The sequence below is a fragment of the Haliaeetus leucocephalus genome, unplaced genomic scaffold (assembly GCF_000737465.1).
Source record: "Haliaeetus leucocephalus isolate CR32 unplaced genomic scaffold, Haliaeetus_leucocephalus-4.0 Scaffold932, whole genome shotgun sequence".
Classification (NCBI taxonomy): Eukaryota; Metazoa; Chordata; class Aves; order Accipitriformes; family Accipitridae; genus Haliaeetus; species Haliaeetus leucocephalus.
The window spans coordinates 17,557,852-17,578,445 of record NW_010973368.1 but is presented as its reverse complement, the minus strand read 5'-3'; the positions used below and the strand labels follow the sequence as shown (position 1 = coordinate 17,578,445).

The 20,594-nt window shown below is 39.8% G+C and overlaps 1 protein-coding gene across 7 annotated transcripts in view; it reads right to left on the bottom strand.

Moving 5' to 3' along the window:
- Positions 1–20,501, bottom strand: part of TRAF3 (TNF receptor-associated factor 3) — a 74,568-nt gene extending 54,067 nt beyond the window's left edge. For 4 of the 7 annotated variants that reach the window (XM_010583968.1, XM_010583975.1, XM_010583976.1 and 1 more), the window contains exons 1-3: positions 20,370–20,501; positions 19,586–19,641; positions 2,526–2,668 (exon numbers count right to left, since the gene is read on the bottom strand). The gene's annotated coding sequence lies outside the window, so the exon portion shown is untranslated. The remainder of the gene's footprint in view (positions 1–2,525; positions 2,669–19,585; positions 19,642–20,369) is intronic. The other 3 variants (XM_010583973.1, XM_010583970.1, XM_010583972.1) reach the window with 3 other exon arrangements.
- Positions 20,502–20,594: the final 93 nt, after the last annotated feature.

Sequence of the window (20,594 nt, the reverse complement as noted above, 5' to 3'; positions counted from 1 at the left end):
GCGGGGCTGAACACATGCTGACAATGACACAAAAAGCTCAGAAAACTCCAGCAGCAATTCAGCACTTCCCTACCTTCTGCTGCAACCCTGCCAAGAGAAGGGGCAGTAGCCAGCATTCAGAGCACATTGTATGGGGCTAAGAAGAAAGGAAATGGGTTTGGGTTTTGGCTCACAGCAGTGAAAAGATTGATTGGTTTTAGTGGCGTGTTTCAACAAGGTTTATGCTGGCCTTTTAAAGAAAAAGTAATGGGCAACATAGGTACAGACTCGCAGATGTAATGAACATACCTACTACCCACTCCCACACCCACATATGGGAGAAAGATTAATTTCTCACAGCTGTGCCCAAGTTCTTTGCTTACTCTTCATAGAGGCTCCTGAGTTTCCATGCACTGAAACAGCAGGTTTACTTTTTTTTTTTTCTAACATGGCTTAGTTAAAATTGAAATTCCTGTAACGGACAACATATACTCAGTTTAGGTTCCCAAACAAAGTTTTAGTTAGTTTTATTTTAAGTTTGTCTCTACTGAAAATAATTTATTTAACACTAAAGGTCATCTTCAGTTTCAAATCTCTTCCCTGGTTTGTAGACCAAACATCATATACCACATTTAAAAAATACAATAATGAATTTGAAAAGGGAAAAGGCCTGTTGGCTTTGAAACTGAAAAAAAATCAGAAGAGCTATCAGAGCCCTTCTGCATGACTTAGAGCACTTCTGTACATTTCTATTCGCCTGTGTTGAGGAACAGATATAATGCCTCCTTTCTCTGATCTTACCTGGACACCTACCAAGTTCCCATCTCTTCACATACTTGTATAAATATTACCTTGTATAACAGGACTTCAGTCTTAAGCTGGGAACTGCCAAAAGTTAAAAAAAAAAAAATAACTAGAAATAAGGAACACCAAACCATAATTGTATTTTGGTAAAGCTGGGGGGAGGGAGGACAAAAATATCCCTTTCCCCTAAAAACGCAACATAGTATCTTTCCGTTTCCGCAGTTAGTTTAAAACTAGGGCCTTAACAACACTTTTTAACCTGTTTTGCTTCAGGACACTGAAGACGGCCACGTGCAGCCTAGTTGCTCTCTGGCTGGGATTCACACACTATCGAGGATACATACAGCATTTCTTAGGAAAAAAACCACCTAGCACTAAGTTAGAAAATGGGGCCAAGGAAGAAAATCTTACAGAAAGATAGCAAGTTTGTTTCATAAATTGTTCGAGGTCCCGTGTATTCTTGGTGGGAGGGTAAGACAGAAAGAGAAAAGGCCAAGATAGTATCCAACCACTCCAGCAGACTATTTCCTCCTCCTGTACCCTTCAGGTGCTACATCTAGATCACAACCTAGAAAGGACTGTTACGTGAAGCTACAAAAAATAACTTATTGTAACAAGAACATGAACTTCTGTGTATAAATAGCATCATTAATTATGTAATTTATTACTTACGAGAAGTTCTTAGTCATAGCACTTAACATACTGCCTATTGTTATTATAGCAAAAAGCTTATTTTTACCCCCTTTCCACAAATTTTGAAAAAGCCTCTCTACCTTCCAGCTTTTAAAGCTGCACCTACTCTGAGGAACAGGCCACAGAGCAATCCCAGAGCATCACCTGCTGCTACTCTCTAAGGACACAATCCCTATCACTCACCTGAAGGACTGAGGAATTTCCTATGTGTCAAGAAGTTGAAAGGAGCATGTTTCACTTTTTTTTTATCCATTCCTAATTTACAGCTTAAACTGAAGGCAAAAAGGACTACTAACTTTTTTGTAGAAGCATCATTTCTTTTCAAACTCCAGAAAAAGTAGAGTGGAACAAGGAAGGAAAGCACAACCTCAAACATTTAATGTACTGTTCTAAAAGCTTCAGGAAGTTTTCTCTTCTTGCAGCTAAGGCATAATGTAGTTTCCCAAATTGGGCTGTGGCTGACTGAGGAAGCTGGCTACCACCTATGAGAGTTCTAATCGTATTTTTAAGCTATTTGAAATAAAAATTTAAAAAAAAAAAATTCCTTCCCTCAGGTGTTTAATAAAATTGAGATAATTTGCTTACCTTTCTCACAAATACAACAGAACTGATAAAATGAAACAAAAGTTCGTAAATAAACAAACCTCCATATACTATCAGCCAACTTAATTCCATCAGGCAAAGAGTGCAGAAGAACTTGCTAAATAGTCCATTCTGATTGTGTGGAAGACAGAATAAGAAAGAGCAAGGCTGTAAGAGGGTTTACTTAGAGAAATAAGAATGAAACTTGTTTGACTTCTGAGGTATCACCCTCATTCATAACTAAAGCAAGTCCAGGCACTGAAGATGATTTGTAAAATTAATACAATCAACTTAAAGATGTGAAAACACAAAGGAGAACAAGGTACTTTACAGTTTCATGCCATGATACAAATACTACTTCTACCAAAAAAAAACCAACAAAAAACCCCAACTCACACAACTTTCATGAGGTTTCTAAATGTACATATCACAAAAATATATACAGCAGAAGAATTGTTGCTACCTACCTGTTTACATGAAAAAAATTCACAACACAAACCACAGTGACACACAAGACAGCAGTCTGTGCTTCCAATGGATTAATATATTGTCTCCCACTGCTGAGAGCTGGTCTTGATTCAGTTAAAGCCTAAGCACTCAGGCTTTCCTGCTGGGAAAGAAACAAGTAAAGTCGGTTTCAAGCATCTCCTATTAATATACAGAAACAATTCTCACAAGCCTGAAGGCAGAAAAGAGAAATAGTAGGTTAAGGTTGCACGAAACCATAACAAACTACAGCAAATCAAAAAGCTGCACTGAGATTTATTAGTTCACTAGAAAATTCATTGCAAAAGTCTATTTACTTCATGGAGGAAGTCACCACTGCCACCACTTAGTGAGTCAAGCTAGTCTGCAAGAATGTTTTACATAATGGGAAAATTTTTCTTGGCCAGAGGTTCACAGTGTTCTTAAATTTCCAGAAACTGCAGATGTAAAGATACTTCTGCTAACCTAAACCAAAACCAAGAAAAGAAACTGAGATGCATGCTCCATTTCACAACACACGTCTAATTTTACTAGCTACTGTACTTCAACCTATTCAGCATAGGAAAGATTTACACTCCGATATAAAAGGAAGGAAATATGAACATTGAAAACACAGGTAGTTTTAATACTACCACAAAATGGTATTAAAATATATTGGCTAGGACATCATCACCACTTCTAAACTGCGATACTGAGAACTGAAGCAGTTTAAGTTACCAGTTTTATTCTTGTAGAAAATTAGTACTAGTGAAACAGTTGGAATGGATTTACAAGAAAGCACGATACCATCTTATTTCTTCCATTTTCACTTTACTGTGAAATAAAAGCTAACAAGAGCCAAGAATCCCTATAGTCAGTAATGAACTGAAAGGTGTTCTTTCCTTCTTTCAGCAGTGAAAATATGCTGCAACACCACTATAGCATAAAATCCAGTTCACTCAAAGTAAAGTAGCTTGAATGAAGGAATCTTTCCTCACTTTTCAGAGGGCTGATAACAGCTTAAAGATTGTATTTAAAATTAAAGAGTGAATTCAAAACATCTCACAGCTCAGATATTATTCACCTTATTCTGCTAAAAATAATAAATTCAAAAATACAGATTGTTCAGATTATATTTTAGTTGCTGCTTTTAAAATATTTTTAATGATACTTAAGAGTAAGCCTGTTTTTTTAATTATACAACTTGCTGAAAGCTGGAAATTGAATAAATATTTTTAATTAATGTTGTGGCTCATAAATACATAAGTATTAGGATTTAGAGCTCTAAAACAGACTTTAAATTACAAAACTGATCATAAACTAAATCCTACTACGTAAAGTCTCAAAAGCACAAATATCACATTTGTTTTAGTACTGAAGTAGTACAACTCCCTTACCATGACAGTGCAATACAACTTTCCTAACAGGACACAAAGCATTGTGTTTGTGGGGTTGGGGGGAAGTTTAGAAGCCCAAATTCAGAGAGTTAAATTCATCATCTTTTACCAACTCCTGGTGTTAGGGCTCCGTAATGCAATGTATGAACAACTGTTTCTGTGGTCCTTTTTTTTTTATTTTACTTATGGTGATGCAAATCCTTTAAAAAGCGTTCTGTCCTACTGAAACAGTCTTTCAACCCTACAGTACATTAAGACATTCTATCTCGCTTTTCTTCTCACAGACAATTTACTTTACCTATATATCTGCCAGCAAAAGCCACATTTGTGATTATGCGCGTTTTATCTTAGTTGATGATAACAGAAGAAGGAATGAAAGAGGCCTTCTGACTCCAATAACTATATGCTCCTTTTTAAACTGAAACCTAGTTAAGGGGGCTGTCTCCACTCCACGACAGAACAAACTTGTAATTACGGAAAGAGAAAAGAAAAAAGCATGCAAAACAACAAAAAACATGTTTCTTTCTGTTATCTGGTGATGCACTTATTCATTTGAAGGCCTAAATTCTATCCCTGGAGCATACAGACCGCAACCAGCAATACAGCTGCATTGCCCAAGTAAAAAGCAACATCTCCATGCTGTAATGACCAAAGCAATCTCTGGGAACCATCCTGAGGACCCATAGGTGTCCACCAGTTCACACAGAAAACAGACAGTAGTACAGCTTTTCAAGTTCCCCAGGATAGTTAAGCACTTCTCACCCGCAACTAGACTTTTCTTGTCAGTCTTGATAGCGCTGTACTTACATGGACTGCATCATCTTTATCCACATACTGAATACCAGTCCTCACCCTCCATGAAGTGGCAGGCTGCACTCCCTGTATGCCTTATCAAAAAACCACAGCCAGAACAATACTGGTTTTGTGGTCTGCCTTAGGTTTTCCACCTAAGGCAATTACTACACTTCAAATCACAAGAGTAAGCACAGCTCTTCCTAGGGCATTAGACATCTGGAAATCATGCTGGAGCAAGCTTAATCTGCTATTTTGCAAGATGGCCCTGCAGAGATCAGAAACCTTGGAGCTACTGTCATAAACTAAGGTCACACCATGAAAACAATTTCCTCAATTCAGATAGGAATATGATGCTATAGAGGCTTCAGTTGTTCTTATCTAACAATATGGTTCAGGGAAAGACCTCAGTACAGTAATCCAAAACACAAAAAGCACAATGCAAATTTAAAAAAAAAACAAAACAAAACAAAAACCAGACAACCAAACCCCCCCAACACAAAAAAAACCAACACCCCTACACACACAAAAAAACCCCAAACTAGACCAGAGGCAAAAGATGGATTAAAAAAAATACATCCTTGCAGTGGCAACAAACAGCTATGTTCTAGCCTATAGTCCTGCCCCTGATCTAGTTCTCTGGTGAATGGAAAAAAGGAAAGGAAGAAGGCAGACAGAACAACACTACACACCTGAAAGACTCATTTTTTTCTGTAATGAAGACTCCTACCCTTCTACAGTGCTCTGCTTGTGGACATTAGAAGATAAAGCCCCCTGTTTAAGAACACTTAAAGAGTTCTCTACTGACGTATTGACTTCACAGACTTTATACCTCCAGTCTGACTATCTGCAAGTCTGAGTATGGACTGGAGACAACCCTGAAGCCTTCTGTGTTTAGACAACCACCAGAAACAATTACATTTGGGCAAACTGCAGCAATGGTATTACTGATTTAAAATGTGTAACATTCCAAATTCTATTTCCCCTATGCATTTCTGCTCATTCAGTATTGATAGTAGGTCAGTTTTATCAGTTAACATAATCCTGAAAAGTCATCAGCCTGATATCAATTCTCACCCTGCCTGCTTTTCCAAAGTTAATTTGGACTAACTAGTTCTGCCACAGTCACAGCCTCTCACAAAGAGGACTGACCACACACCCTCAGGGGTCAGTACTGGGACCAGCGCTGTTTAACATCTTTGTCAGCGACACGGACAGTGGGATCGAGTGCACCCCCAGCAAGTTTGCTGATGACACCAAGCTGTGTGGTGTGGTTGACACGCTGGAGGGAAGGGATGCCATCCAGAGGGACCTTGACAGGCCTGAGAGGTGGGACCGTGCAAAACTCATGAAGTTCAATAAGGCCAAGTGCACATGTCCTGCACATGGGTCAGGGGAATCCCAAGCACAAATACAGGCTGGGCAATGAGTGGATTGAGAGCAGCCCTGCAGAGAAGGACTTGGGGGTGTTGGTTGACAAGAAGCTCAACATGAGCCGGCAAGGCGCACTTGCAGCCCAGAAAGGCAACCGTATCCTGGGCTGCATCAAAAGAAGCGTGGCCAGCAGGTCGAGGGAGGTGATTCTCCCCCTCCACTCCACTCTTGTGAGACCCCACCTGGAGTGCTGTGTTCAGCTCTGGGGCCCCCAACATAAAAGGACATGGACCTGTTGAAGTGAGTCCAGAGGAGGGTCATGAAGATAATCAGAGGGCTGGAGCACCTCTCTTATGAAGACAGGCTGAGAGAGTTGGGGCTGTTCAGCCTGGAGAAGAGAAGGCTCCAGGGAGACCTTACAGCAGCCTTCCAGTACCTGAAAGGGGCTTACAAGAAAGCTGGAGAGGAACTTTTTACAAGGGTGTGTAGTGATACCAGAAGGGGTAATGGCTTTAAACTGAAAGAAGGTAGATTTAGATTAGATGTAAGAAAGAAGGTCTTCACTGTAAGGGTGGTGAGGCACTGGAACAAACTGCCCAGGGAAGCTGTGGATGCCCCATCCCTGGAAGTGTCCAAGGCCAGGTTGGATGGCGCTTTGAGCAACCTGGTCTAGCGGAAGGTGTCCCTGCCCATGGCAGGGGGGTTGGAACTAGATGATCTTGTAAGGTCCCTTCCAACCCAAATCATTCTATGAGTCTTTGAGTGTCTGCAGAAAGAATGACCCAGTCACCACTTAGTCTCATCCTAGTTATTGAAAACAGATTAATATCCTACATTAGTTTAGAACAATGGAAGCTGAACTGTTCTGTACTAATTAACAGCCATTATATGCTGGCCTCTTTACTCTTGCAGTTAACGTCTGGATATGTAGGGTGGTTTCACTGGAGGCCATAAGGAAACAGCATCTCAGAAGTCACTTGTATGCAAACAATAACGGTTTCTTAAAAAACATTTCTATTTACAGGAAAAAATGAGTAGAGACCAGAAGAACAAAGAGACAACAGCAGTTTACGGACCATATCATATAGGATCAGGGAGCACTTACAGGGAGTAAGGCCACATAGAAACATGTATTATTAAAACACTCTCTAAACGCTCTTGTTTCTATTTTACCTATTGTATGTCATACTTGGCAACAGGCTCTGATGCTTGAGTCCTAGTGACTAACTACAGCCATTAAGATATTGCTACATCTTTATTTGGCCTTCCCACCTCTTCGTTTGGAATTTACTACACTTGTGGTAATAAAAAAAAAAAAAAGGAAAAAACCCCACAACGCACATGGCTTTTTGGGTTCCTTGGTTTTTACAGTTCACTTCGCAACGTCATACAACATAAAACTCATGTTCACCAGTGGTTTAAACACTACCCAAGGTACAAAGTGAGTTCTAGCACACTGCAGCTCTGGGTCTACTCTAAGAGTGGCGGAAATACATGATTTCATTTCAGTGTTGGCAACAGCATCAAGACTGACACATTGCATCTAGTCTTAACAGCAGGTTCAGGCATTTCATTTAAGATAATACAGGAGGCTGTAGGCCAAGTACTTTGAAGCTCAATGACATCTTGAATTGGATTCAGTATTTGAAATCAGGAGAAAAAGAGAAACTGAAGCTGCTTCCTTGGTTGCAAGAAAAATGTAGGCCATACGAAAACTTAAGAGCAGTGAGCTACCCAATGTCACTGACCCCATCAAGGCCTGTTCATTCTGAACTGGAGTTCTGTTCTCCAGAATACTTACAGGGGTTCCCAGTTTGGTATCCATTTGTAAATGTACTACATTTGTTCTCTATTATTCAGTCCTTAAAGTCACTGTTGGAAAATTTTAACTACCTCAGGAGCCAATACAGATGCCTAGGCAATACTACCCAAGAGAATGACAGTTACCTACATCTTCCTGCTCGCTTTTCCAGTCCCTTGCATGCTACCCTTGCAGCCATGTCATTTAAACTAGATTGTTTCTCCTCAGTCCCCTAGACCCTTCATCAGGATACAGAAAGAACTGTGATAAAATACTATGGAAAAATTTCTAATGGCCCTTACCATCGTTTTGTTATCTTGCAGATGTTTATAAACAAAACATTTATTCTAATTTTTGTGGAAAATAAATTTCATTACTCAGTTTCACATCACTTTTATCACAGAAAACAAATAACAAGATCAAGTACAAAAACCCTTTTGAATTGCATTTAACCTCAATCAATTATCCCAAACAGATGTGAAAGAGTTAACAGCTGAGTTATGCATTATATCAGTTGGTTCGTCTAAAGTAGATAGAAGAAAGAAGAATTAATTACTTAATTTCTCTTGGCATCAACTTTTGTCACTTTTCCCTCCATATTGGCTACTGGACCAATGCCCTCTTACTGCTCAAGACCATAGGAAAAACATTTTATCATTATCCTTTCACCTCCCATGTTAGTTTAATATTGTTCTATGGCTCAAACACTCCAATCTTCTCCCTACACACTTATGCCATTCTTTCTTACTCATCTTTAATACTATCACCTCAATTCATACAATTTCTTCTCAAATTTCAGATTGTTGGCAATGTACTGATTTAGCCAAAACAGTCTGTTGCTGCGTGTCATTGCAAAAGAAAATAAAAATTACTAACTCAAGTTTATTCCCTAAAAGAAGATAACTTTACTGAATTCCTTCTTCTTAAGACTCTAACATGCTTCCTATGGCTTCTTACCTACAAGTCTTCTGAAATTTTGTTGTTGTCCTTATTTTGCTGTTCTTCTCTATTTTGCTGTTCTTCCTCCTTCACTTCGTAGAAATACTGAATTTTATCAGTTCAAGTTAATCTTTCACAAGCTGCCTCCTTCTTCCATCTTTTTAACAAGCTCCTTCCTCTCTTGTTCAACATTAAATCAAGACAAGCATCCGTATTTATTATCAAGAACTTTCCTGTACATCAATGAATTTCTTGCACAGGAGCGCATGTCCCATGCACCGTTCTCAAAAGATACCTGTGCAAATAAAATCCTTCATTTATGCCAAATCTCATGTTTGATCGTTTGTTCATTTAGTATGTTTTTAAAACAGAAAATAAGCTTTACCACCCCACCCATTTTTGGTGGGTCTATCACAATACTGATCTTATCACTCCCTAGACCTCCCCTCGTTACCTTCTACACCTAAAAATAAACGTAGGCATCCTTAATATGCTACAACACATTGTCACTTCTTCCCTGACTGTCCTTACTATGCCCTCTCTGATCAACATTCCTGTGGGATACGCCGTTGATGTCATTTTGACTGTAGGAACAATAGTTATTCCTCCATCTGGAATCTAAGCACAGCAAAATACAATGACAAATCCTGTTAATTGCCAAGTCTTAGCCTGTAAACTCAACCAGCTGAAAGTCGAGGTAGGAGGGAAGAAGCAAGGCTAGGTTTTGCTAATGTTTAAGTATTAAATAGAAATAGAGCCCAGAATACTATCACCCTTCTGTCTATACACTATCCTATGGCAATGCTAGAATCAAGACTTTCTATTCAAGGTGACCAAGCACAACTAACTTTGCCCAATTCATTTCCACCTTTGGTTTTGGCCTCACTTAGCAAGCCAATCAAGTAACTGAAGAATAGCAAGTCCATATTTGATGTGAAATTGTATGGCTGGATGACATCATAACTGCTATCTTTTAATTGCCCCTTTAAGCGTCATTATTAGCAAGCTGTAAGTTATTATTAGCAAACTGATAAAACACTAATGGCCAAGTTCTCTCACACAACAGCTTGTCCATTTCTCCAGTTATCACATAACTGATAACTTTTCCTATTTGAGTTATTCCAAAATGGATGATTAAGACCAAGAAGAATCATCCCTCTGCCTATTATTTCAACCTGCTAGATTTTGAGGAAATAACAGCACCTGGCAATCACACATTTTAACCCTGGCCAAGCTTAGAAAGTCAACAAAGATTTTAGCAAACTTCTCAATTTCTTTTTTTGATAACAGAAGATTACATGTGAAGTCCACTGGCTGCTGCACACCGCTTCAACAGCTGTTAAACTCAGGCCAAGTCTGTTAAGCTAGGCTTCCCACTGCTGGATCTGAAATTATTTAAAATTTCCAACCTCAAGAAGTGGATTTTTGCTAAGTTACTTCTTCTTCAAAAGAAAAAAAATAAAAATCTGTTTCTTAAGAAAGATTTTGTCTCTTGTATTTCTTGCTCAGTGCTATTTAATGCTGCTAAACTTTTTTGCTACCTGGTCATAATTACACTGATTCTTTAAATCACACTAAAATTACTTCTACTGGTAATGTGACGAGAGCTGTGGCTTCGTGAACCCAACCTGACTAACTCTATCACTCTTGACCAATACTATTTCTAAATTTGGGGGGGGAGTTCTACTTACAGCCCTGTGGTGCAGGAGAATTCACACACCTCAGCAACCTTGTCTTGCTATCTGTGAAGGAATCCTAACAGCAAGGAGTATTTAACAAATACACTTGCTAATGCATGGGGTTTTTATATAATATGTATCTCAACTCTAACTATTGCAGAACCAGTCAGGTGTCCAATTATGGGTGTTTAGTATAATTTTAGATGCCCTAAAATATCCAAGACATGCACGGGACTGGCAGATAAGGGTTTGGCCATATGGACTGCACACTTTTGGAGCATCAACTTCAGACCATCTGGGATCACCTACAGCATTTAAGATGGTACTCAGTGCCTCTGTGTGTAAGGCACCATCTCTGTTCCTTTAAGTTTTTCTAAAAATCACTAGTGAGTCAGGGCTCAGGCAAAGGAATACTATCATAATGTGTTTAAGTTAAAACACTGCTCTTTGAAAAGAAATGGTAGTGGAAAAGGGTCATCAAGATGACAGGAACTCAAATACTGGATTCATGAGGGTGTTATTGCTATAACAGTCAGTCTAAATAGTTTTTGGATTTTTAAATCAAGTATTTCTTGACAATATATTTCTTTAATACTGCAGTATCCCCATCTACATGATGGCAGGGCATGAACATAACACAGAGTCAGCACTTAAAACAGATGAGAGCGACAACAGAGGCAGCTGCTAAAATCTAAATCACCCATGCAAAAAGCCTATGATTTATTTCTTCCATACCTCCTTCCCATGGAGACAGCCTGTCTTTTTAGTATCTTATCTATTCATTTCAGACTAAAAAAAACCAAAACAACCCACAAACAAACAAACAAAAAAAACCAAACAACAAGTTTGCATGTCTCCCTGCCTTTGGAAAGTATTTTAAAGAGAAGTCCTTTAAAAAAAAAAAAAATACAGCCATGAAAACAGTTCTCGGCAGAGGTCTGCTTCCATTAGGTATATAAATATTTCAACCCCAGCAGCACCATCTAATGGAGAGCTTACCAATTTTTCCCCTTCTTTAACATGACAAACATTTTATTTTGGAGGTGTTAACAACTGATACTTTAACACATGGCCTATTTAATACTCTATAAAAACTAATTAGCTACAAGAGAAGCCAAATCATTTCTCCATAGACAACAGACAGTCCCTTTTTTCCCCACAGACATTACATTCACATACAAATTTATTAAGTACAACAGGATGTTTGTTTAACCAGGAGATAAAATTTTAGTAAGATTTTAGTTAGAAACCCTTCAAAAAAAAAAAAAAAAAACAAAAAAACAGTAACTGTGAAGCAGCAATGCCAGATTAAAAACAGCTTCGTGGTTTAACCCCAGCCAGCAACTAAGCACCACGCAGCCGCTCACTCACTCCGCCCCCCCATCCAGTGGGATGGGGAAGAAAATCGGGAAAAGAAGTAAAACTCCTGGGTTGAGATAAGAACGATTTAACGGAACAGAAAAGAAGAAACTAATAATGATAACACTAATAAAATGACAACAGCAATAATGAAAGGATTGGAATGTACAAATGATGCGCGGGGCAATTGCTCACCACCCGCCGACCGACACCCAGCCAGTCCCCGAGCGGTGATTCCCCGCCCCCCACTTCCCAGTTCCTAAACTAGATGGGACGTCCCATGGTATGGAATACACTGTTGGCCAGTTTGGGTCAGGTGCCCTGGCTGGGCATGAGAAGCTGAAAAATCCTTGACTATAGTCTAAACACTACTGAGCAACAACTGAAAACATCAGAGTTATCAACATTCTTCAGATACTGAACTCAAGACATAGCACTGTACCAGCTACTAGGAAGACAGTTAACGATATCCCAGCTGAAACCAGGACGTACAGTTACCTTAAGCATGTTAAAACTTTCCCTCTGAAACCAAAACAGAGATGTCAGTACCTCTGAAGTGTAAGGAATATGGACAAACCTGGACCTTAACCATAGCAACAGAAGTCACTACCTACATCTGCTTAAGATGAAGTTAAGCATTCCAAGACATCTTCAGGTTGCACTTCTGCTACAAAACATACTATGGGAGATGGGTAGCAAATTATCGTAAGCATCAGTAAAGCATGTAGCATGATGACTGTTGTCAACTTCCACTATTTATCTCATTAACATTTTCTCATGCAAACAAACATGACAGAGCTTATGTACAAAATGGATGTATAAGAACTAGTATTTCTTCCTCGCTGCATTTTGTCCTCCTTGTTCTTTATATAAATCACAACATTGCAAGTAAGGGTTCAACTACTTTGAACTTTTCCAATTAACTTGACATATGGACACTCTTATTCTGGAATAACTGCCTTTTTATGTATAGCTCAAAGGACTTCCAACATCTGTCTACCCCATCTCATCTCAGAACAGTCAACTATACATTGAGAGTTCATATTTAAAAAAAAAAATACACCAGAAGTCTTAGTAAATAATTCTGAAAAAATACAGCATCATATTTTGACTATATGTACAAACAGCTTGCTTTATACAAACAGGACAATTCCAAGCTTCTTCCTCACTTATTTTGAGACAATGTCCTCAGCAAAAATACACAGAATGCAGTGCGTGGGTATTTATTTGCTTGTCCTAAATCTTTCTTTAAAAAAAACAAAAACAAAAAAACAAAAAAACAAAACCAACCAACCAAAAAAAACCCAAACAAACCCACCACACAACAACAAAGCAAACAAACAAACAAAAAAACACAACTAAAAAAAACCCAAACAAACCAAACACAAAAAAAACCAAAACCCACGCAACCAACCAACCGAGTAAATCCCCCAAAACTCCCTCAAAATCTTGCTGGCCAAAATACTGGAAGTTGCATGTCTAAATAATCCTCTTCAAAATGAAAGTGAAGTTTTCAGGAATTTGTAAGAAAGAAAGAGGAATAAAGGAAATTTATGGTCCCAGGTATTGAAAAATAGCTGGTGAAGTACAACACGCAAATAACAATAAACTTGTTTTATCTTCCTAGAAATTGCCAAGAGCATTCTTCTGCACATGCTCCAAAAAAGTGTCAAAATACCTTGCTATAACAGACACAAAAAACCCTGCCAAACACTATGAGCAACACAACAGCAATATCTACTAGCTAAACTGCAACATAGGATCCATTGGTTTTCCATTACATATTGACACCATGGGTGAGTAGTAAGACATATTTGCTAATCTGAAATATAGCACACCGAGATTCTGTAGACAGAAACATGATTCAACTCCTGGTGGAAAACAAGACAGAAAAGATACTGCTGACTTCAAGTGATAATACATATTATTAACTTCAAATGAAGTTAGCTCAAATCCTTTCTTTTTTGCCACCCAAAATGCTAAGTTTTAGAAGGCAATGAAAATATTACTGCATCAAAGGGTTCTAAAACTGCTACAGAACTGCTAGATTTTGCACATATGCAAATCAGCAGCCTTTACTTATTTAGGTATCCAACTTCCTTCTACTCAAACTGTCGGCCAAATGGTAGCATTTTGAGAACATGTCATTTTACAACCACAAGCACTTTACCTTTGGCACCTACTGAATGTAGAACTGGTATCCTGATCAGATTCAGCCACAACAATAAAAACATTTCCAGGCAAAAGCACAATACTCCTCTCTCAAGGATGTTGTGCTGAACAGAAAAGAGGACAGTAAAAAGGATGGAATGAGAGAGCAAGTGTAGATTTAAAGACATGTGTACTTCAGACAACAGTAGGGTACATTTTAGACTATCTTTAGTGACCTGGAAGAGAAGAGTCTGTTAATTCACGTGGAGTGGGAGGTGGGGTGGAGAGGGAATCAAAGAAGCAGGTAGCTACAGAGAGGTCAAAGAAAAGTGGATTTGCAGATAAAAATTATTAGCCAGGTGTGAAAGTAAGTACAAGCCTAGAAACAAGTATTTCAAGAGAAAAGTGATGTAAATTGAAGTAGAGGGGAAAATGCAGTCACTTTGCTCAAGTGCAAGGATGAAACCACCTTGGAATAAAAGTCATCCCTTAACAACTTTAAAGTTACAAGAGATCTGACTGAAAGCAGTTCAAATTAAGCCACTTCTAAGAATCAGAGGAACAAGCTTGAGAAATTAAGACCATTTATACCGTTTGGCCAAACAACTTAAGATGGAAGAGAAGTCCATCATGGACAAAAGCATTCCATTAGTAGCTGAAGAGCCTAAAATGCAGAAAGAGGAGTCACTTGGGATGGTTTAAAGGAGATTAAAACAAGAACAAGTTGAATGAAAATTGTAAGGCTATACTTCCAATGCAAAATCAAGACTTACATCTGCAAGTCATTAAGTTAGAAGCGACAACATGCAAGGCAACAACATACTTTCAGAAGGTTCCTCTCTGTAGAAAGACAGAGAGAGGGCATAGTCAAACTGGTACAGTACACAAGATCGCCATTATAAGACCTCTAATAATTGTTCTCATTATCTCCCTCTCTCAAGTACATGGATGAGCTTACAAAACAAAATCCATTTACATTGCCAAAGTTTGGTTTATGAACTTAAAATAACTTAGAAAGTTATTTTAGGCACATTTATCATGTAAGCTGGTTCCATAGAATAAGAAAACGTTACTTTTCTCGAACATCCAAAGCAGAAAGTTGGGAACAAGTACAAGCACCAGAACAGCTACCACTGACAAATTCTGTCATGCACACTCAGCTTCATACAGCACTGCACGTCTGCTGTACGCAACAAGGGAAGAGTGTGAAGCAAATACTGTTTCCTGTCCCACGATGCTGACAGTGCAGAATGGTACAATGCTGTAGAGGAGACAGAACAGGATGCCTCTACATGGCACTTGCAGTTCATTTCATTTATCAACAGATGACGCTTATACCACCCTGCTGGGTCTCAGCACCTCATCATTTTTTGTGTCCTCAGATTGCAGGAAAGCTCCACTATTCCCACTTTATTACAGACCAGGAAAATGGTCTGTATATGGAGCCAGAAGCCAGACACACATAAGCCACTAGCTGCATCAAAGTTATTCTTAGAACTTCCAGTCAGCTACCACCTAACCCAAGCAGCACCCAAGTATCAGTACTCTTCTTCCCCAGCACATCTTCTATGCTTAAGGAAACATCTGTCTTGACAAGGTTGATCACCTCAGCAAGCATTTCAACATCAAGTTCAAATGCACCAGAAAACAATAAATGAAACAGCAGTGGAAGAAGCATGAACAGATTATGTATCTTTCCTCATCCTGGTAATTGTCCTAACTGCTTGACTGAGACACCATGCTTCCTCTTGCTCTGTTTCTCAGGCACACTGAGTTTTGATTATTCCTGGCATAGCAGAAGAGTTACAAGAGAAGGAAGTGACACTACTCTTAACTGGCCTGTGGCTTGATGATGAGAATACTCCCCAGGGAAGTAGGAAACTTGGATTGGAATCCCCCTTCTGCCCTTGGGACTCAGGCATGATGTCACATCACTCCACACTGCAACATCAAAGCCCCTTGTCAGTTTGGCCCTAACTGAATGACTTACAGTACACACATCTACAGGAACAACAACAACAAAAAAAAAACCCAACAGCCTCCAGGTCTCCTAGATTTCACACTGGTATCTTCAATGGACCATCTTCTCTTTCTTGATAGATGTCAAAGCTTGCAGGAATGAAGTGGCAGCCAGGAAGGCAATTCTTATCCTACAGTAGCATCTGCAACATGCTTTTCAAGACAGACCAAATCAAAATAACTCTTTTTGCTAGACGCCCAAGAAAGCTGTAAAGACCCATGGCATTTCAAGCTTGTCTTGAGTGGGAATATCTTACTTTATTTACAAAAATATGTTTTTCATATTAATGCAAAAACCACAAAGTTAGACAAAAGTTCAGTATTACTCTAAATGTTAAATTTTTCTAATTATGAGCTTCCATACAGTCATCATTAAAGCATGTAAAATAGAAGTTTCATGACTTCTTTCACTAACATTTTTGACTGAAGCATTCGCTACATATACCGTATGTGAAAGGATATTATGCACTTCAGAGCATTTAAACTATACTACAGAATTATTAGCAATTCTTATCATTGTAAATAATCTACAGAATGTTTCCACTATACATCAGAGAAATCTATTTCATAAATGATCATTTTATCATACTATAGAAAATAATACTGGAACTATGAAGCATTCCAACTTAAACCATTCCTGCTATGCCCATTGCAATTCTAATGTCTGCAACTTGCAAAAATTCAGTCTTGACGTCAAAGTACACAACACCCCAATTTTCAGTACAAGGAGGGAGCCAGCGATGGAGGCTGTCACACATGTCCAACAACACAAATGTGTTGAGACTTCATTTCCCATGCTGCCCTTGACTAGATGAACTGCAGAACCTGGAATTCTACTAAAGTCACACTTTACACATGCAGAGCAAAGCAGCAGGGAAGAACAACAGCATGGAAATCAAAAGCTTAACATTTCTGGGGAGGTGGAGAGGACTAGTGACCTACAAGTTGTTGTATATAATTTTAGAGACAGTCGCCCTGTTAACCTAGTTACAAAGTCAACAGTCAGTAGCAACTGAACTCACAGTGGCAATGATACTTTGCTGTCAGTGCTCCAGTAGAAAAGATCTCCAGGAAGAAAACACCCTCAAAGACTCTCTCTCTCTCTCTCAATTCCCAATACTGAATAATCTTTTGCCTTATTTTCTCCATAAGTTCTAAGATCTTTCTACTGTATACATTCCTTACTCATTCTCTAGAGGCTTTTTTGTCTTTATTTCCTTTTCTCTTCTTTCCCATTAGAAGAAGAGGAGCACCTCTTCCTACTTTGCAGACACCTCATGATCTTTCATTGTAAGTTGCCACCCCTTTCTTTCCAATTCTCTAGTCCTTTCTCTTTCTACCTTAAAATAAAGGCATAGAAAAAATGAAATGTGTTTGTGATTTGTCAAAACAAACACATACTGGCTTTAAACTATTCATTTATGAGGGTAGGGGCTTCCAGCAGGCAGAGCTGGGAGACCAGTTACACTCTCTTTGCCAGCCCTTCACTGCTGTTTCTATGTCACCACTTTACCACCACAGGTTAAAAGTATAAGATAAAACCTAGCATGACTACAGCACTACCTCTTGTGCTACAATCACACCTTTATTCTGTTGCACAAAAATACAGAACTCTCCCTCCCTTGGCTTCTTTCCCCCATACCATATCTTGAAATCTCCAATTTCACTCTCTCGTACCACTTTTGGTGTTCCTGAGCCATACGCCAAAAATGCCAGGAGGTTTCAAATACAAGCATCACATTCAGAAAGTACCCACCCACAGGCATAAAAAAAAAATAAATAAAAGTTAAGCCTTGGCAATTCTTTAAAGGAACTGTGCACAAGAGCACAGACATCTGAAACCAACGTGTAATGAGCAGTCTTCAGACATTATAAGATTCGGCACCTTCAATTAAGAAACACTATTATAATAAAAAAACTAATGAAATCCAGTTATTGCATCATCTAACATATCAGAGATCAAAACGTGTTATTCCTGCAATATCTATTCATACAAAGCCAGTTTAAGATATTGGAGTAGATTTAAGTCATTCCTATTTTTAAACTGCCTTTCCATCTGCAGAACTCTGATCATCTACTTATCAACGTATTTATGTTCCAGTGGTTTAATAACAGAAGTTAAAAATTAAGATTTCTGGCTTTTCACATTTTTAGCATTGCCATACCTACTAACAGAACAGCTGGACTTCAGTATTGGAAAAAAAACATGTTCCTCTTATCTCACTTAAACTTTTCATTATGGCCAAGAACAACATAAAGATCTAAAATACAATGAGATCTTGAAATCGTTTACAAGACAAACTCTATTAGCATGGACTGGTAAGACTTCATAAAGAATTTTTTGTCACTGATGCTAACTACTGTCATCTTACACAGTTTTCCAAGATACCAACAGTAAATATGCTTACAGGATGATCAAATTCTCTGAATCCATACAAGAATGGCTTCTCAAAATTGGTATCATCAAACTTAATTGCAGAAGGACTTCAGGAAAGCCTAAAGACTGAGTCATTTAGCACCCTCTTTTGATTAGAATTAATTTGCTTTGCTACTGAACGCACTTTACCTTTCTATATTCTAGGTCCAGCTATTATTGGAAGCTTCTCATCAAGTCATATTTCAGTAAAACACCTACCATTTTCATGTTGGAACAAAGCAACTTTTATAACCTCACAGTGCCGTCTGCTTGCAATGCCCAAAGTCATGAAACATCAATGTTTCCGTTATCAAGCTTTATGACAAGGGGTTTCCCAGTTCAGCCATAAAAAAACCTCCGATTCAGTCAAAATGTTCAGTATTTCTCACCTTAAAACAAAACCCCTCTCCCTAATCACAATTAATAACATTTACATCTACGTTAATCCATACATGGTGTGTATGGATTGCCATTTATAGACACTTTTAGCCAAATGGCTCATTTTAAAGAGCAACATACAGTATATGCTATGATCTCTTAGTTCTAACTCTTAACAATCAGTGTAGCCTTTAAATCCAGGCTTCCCTGCAAGTCAGTAGCTGTTTTAAATACAGATTTTTACAAAGTATTCCAAATTACACTATTTTATTTGCCTAAGCTAAATACCACTAGTACACCTTCACATCATACACTAAACTCCTTTTCAGTCTATGAATGCAAGTTCAGAGTAGTGCTCAATAATGCTATGCGCATTCTACAGGACAAGCCTGCAAGGAAAAATACACAGTTCTACTGAAGAAATAAAAAACGCACGAATTACAATATACAAGGCTCGGTTAGGTCTCAACAAGCTAGAGAAGTCACCGACCCAAGGAGACTGCAAATTTCAAATTGTATCATTGGAACTTCCCACAATTTACTACTACAGAAACAGAAAAAGATGAAAAACGTCCTAAAGCATGGTAAAGATCCACACAGAGGTGCACATACAGTGTTTCACGTCACAGACGAGCTCAGATCGGCAGAACATGAGATCATGCCTCTCAGCATTAATACCGTTTCTCTTGTTTTTCCGCAGAAAATTCATATCTTAGACAGTTCAAGACACAAATAAATCAAGATGTAAATGCCTTACCTTCCTATTTTACAAGCCACTGCAGTTCTCAAATTATGAGTCAGTCATAGGTTCATCTGCAGAGGAATGACTCAGTATAAACTTTTAAACACTCGTTATTTTTTCTAACCTACAACACGGTAGTTAATTTAACGTATTAAAACGCGGTGTCGCGAATCAGCGCCTAAAATGAATGGCGTGAAAACAAAACACTTTTCTTTCCGCTCACGCCAGGCAGACGGGCTTATAGCGCAGGGCCGTCGTCGGCAGGCAGACTTTATACAAATATAACTCCTTCCGCACCGATTAGGGCCAGCTCCGTACCAACGGCACCCGGATTTTCCCCGGCGGCGGCGGCCGCCCAAGTCCCCATCGCACGGGAGCCGAGCGGCCGCCGGCGCAGGCACCGCCACGGCGGCGCAGAGCCGAGGAGCCGGAGCCGCCGCAGAGGGCAGCCTCGGGAGAGGCGCAAAGTTGCGGGGGGCCCCGCGCTCGGCTCCCAGCCGCGGCGGCTGCCGGCAGTGCCCCTTTAAAGGCCGTCGGCCCGCCCCCAGCACTGCATATGGAGGGAGCCAGGAGCGGAGCGAGGCTTCTGCATTCAAACGACACATCAAACGCCGCAAGCGCCGCCGCGCCGCCCGCTGCCGCACGGCTCCGCTCCGGCCTGCCGGCCGGCCTCCCCTCTCCTCTCCTCCCCTCCCCGACACGCACACACACACACACCGCGGGGCGGAGGGGGGAGAAAGCAAGAGGAGAGGGGGGAGGGAGGAGGGGAGGCAGGAATAAGTAAGTGAAAAGGGGGCACCTGCAAAGCCCTGGAGTGCGAGCGCGTCCGGGCAGGCAGAGTCCACGCCGCCCCCGCCGGGGGCTGATCTGTCCCCGGGCACCAGCCGCCGCCAAGGTCCCGGCAACAGGCTGCGGGTGAAGCGCGCTCGGCCCCTGCCTGGTAGCAGATGCCTCGTATCAGCGCCGCGCCGCCACCTTGCCCCCCGCCGGCTCCGCGGGAGCACCCCCACCCGCCCAGCTCTCG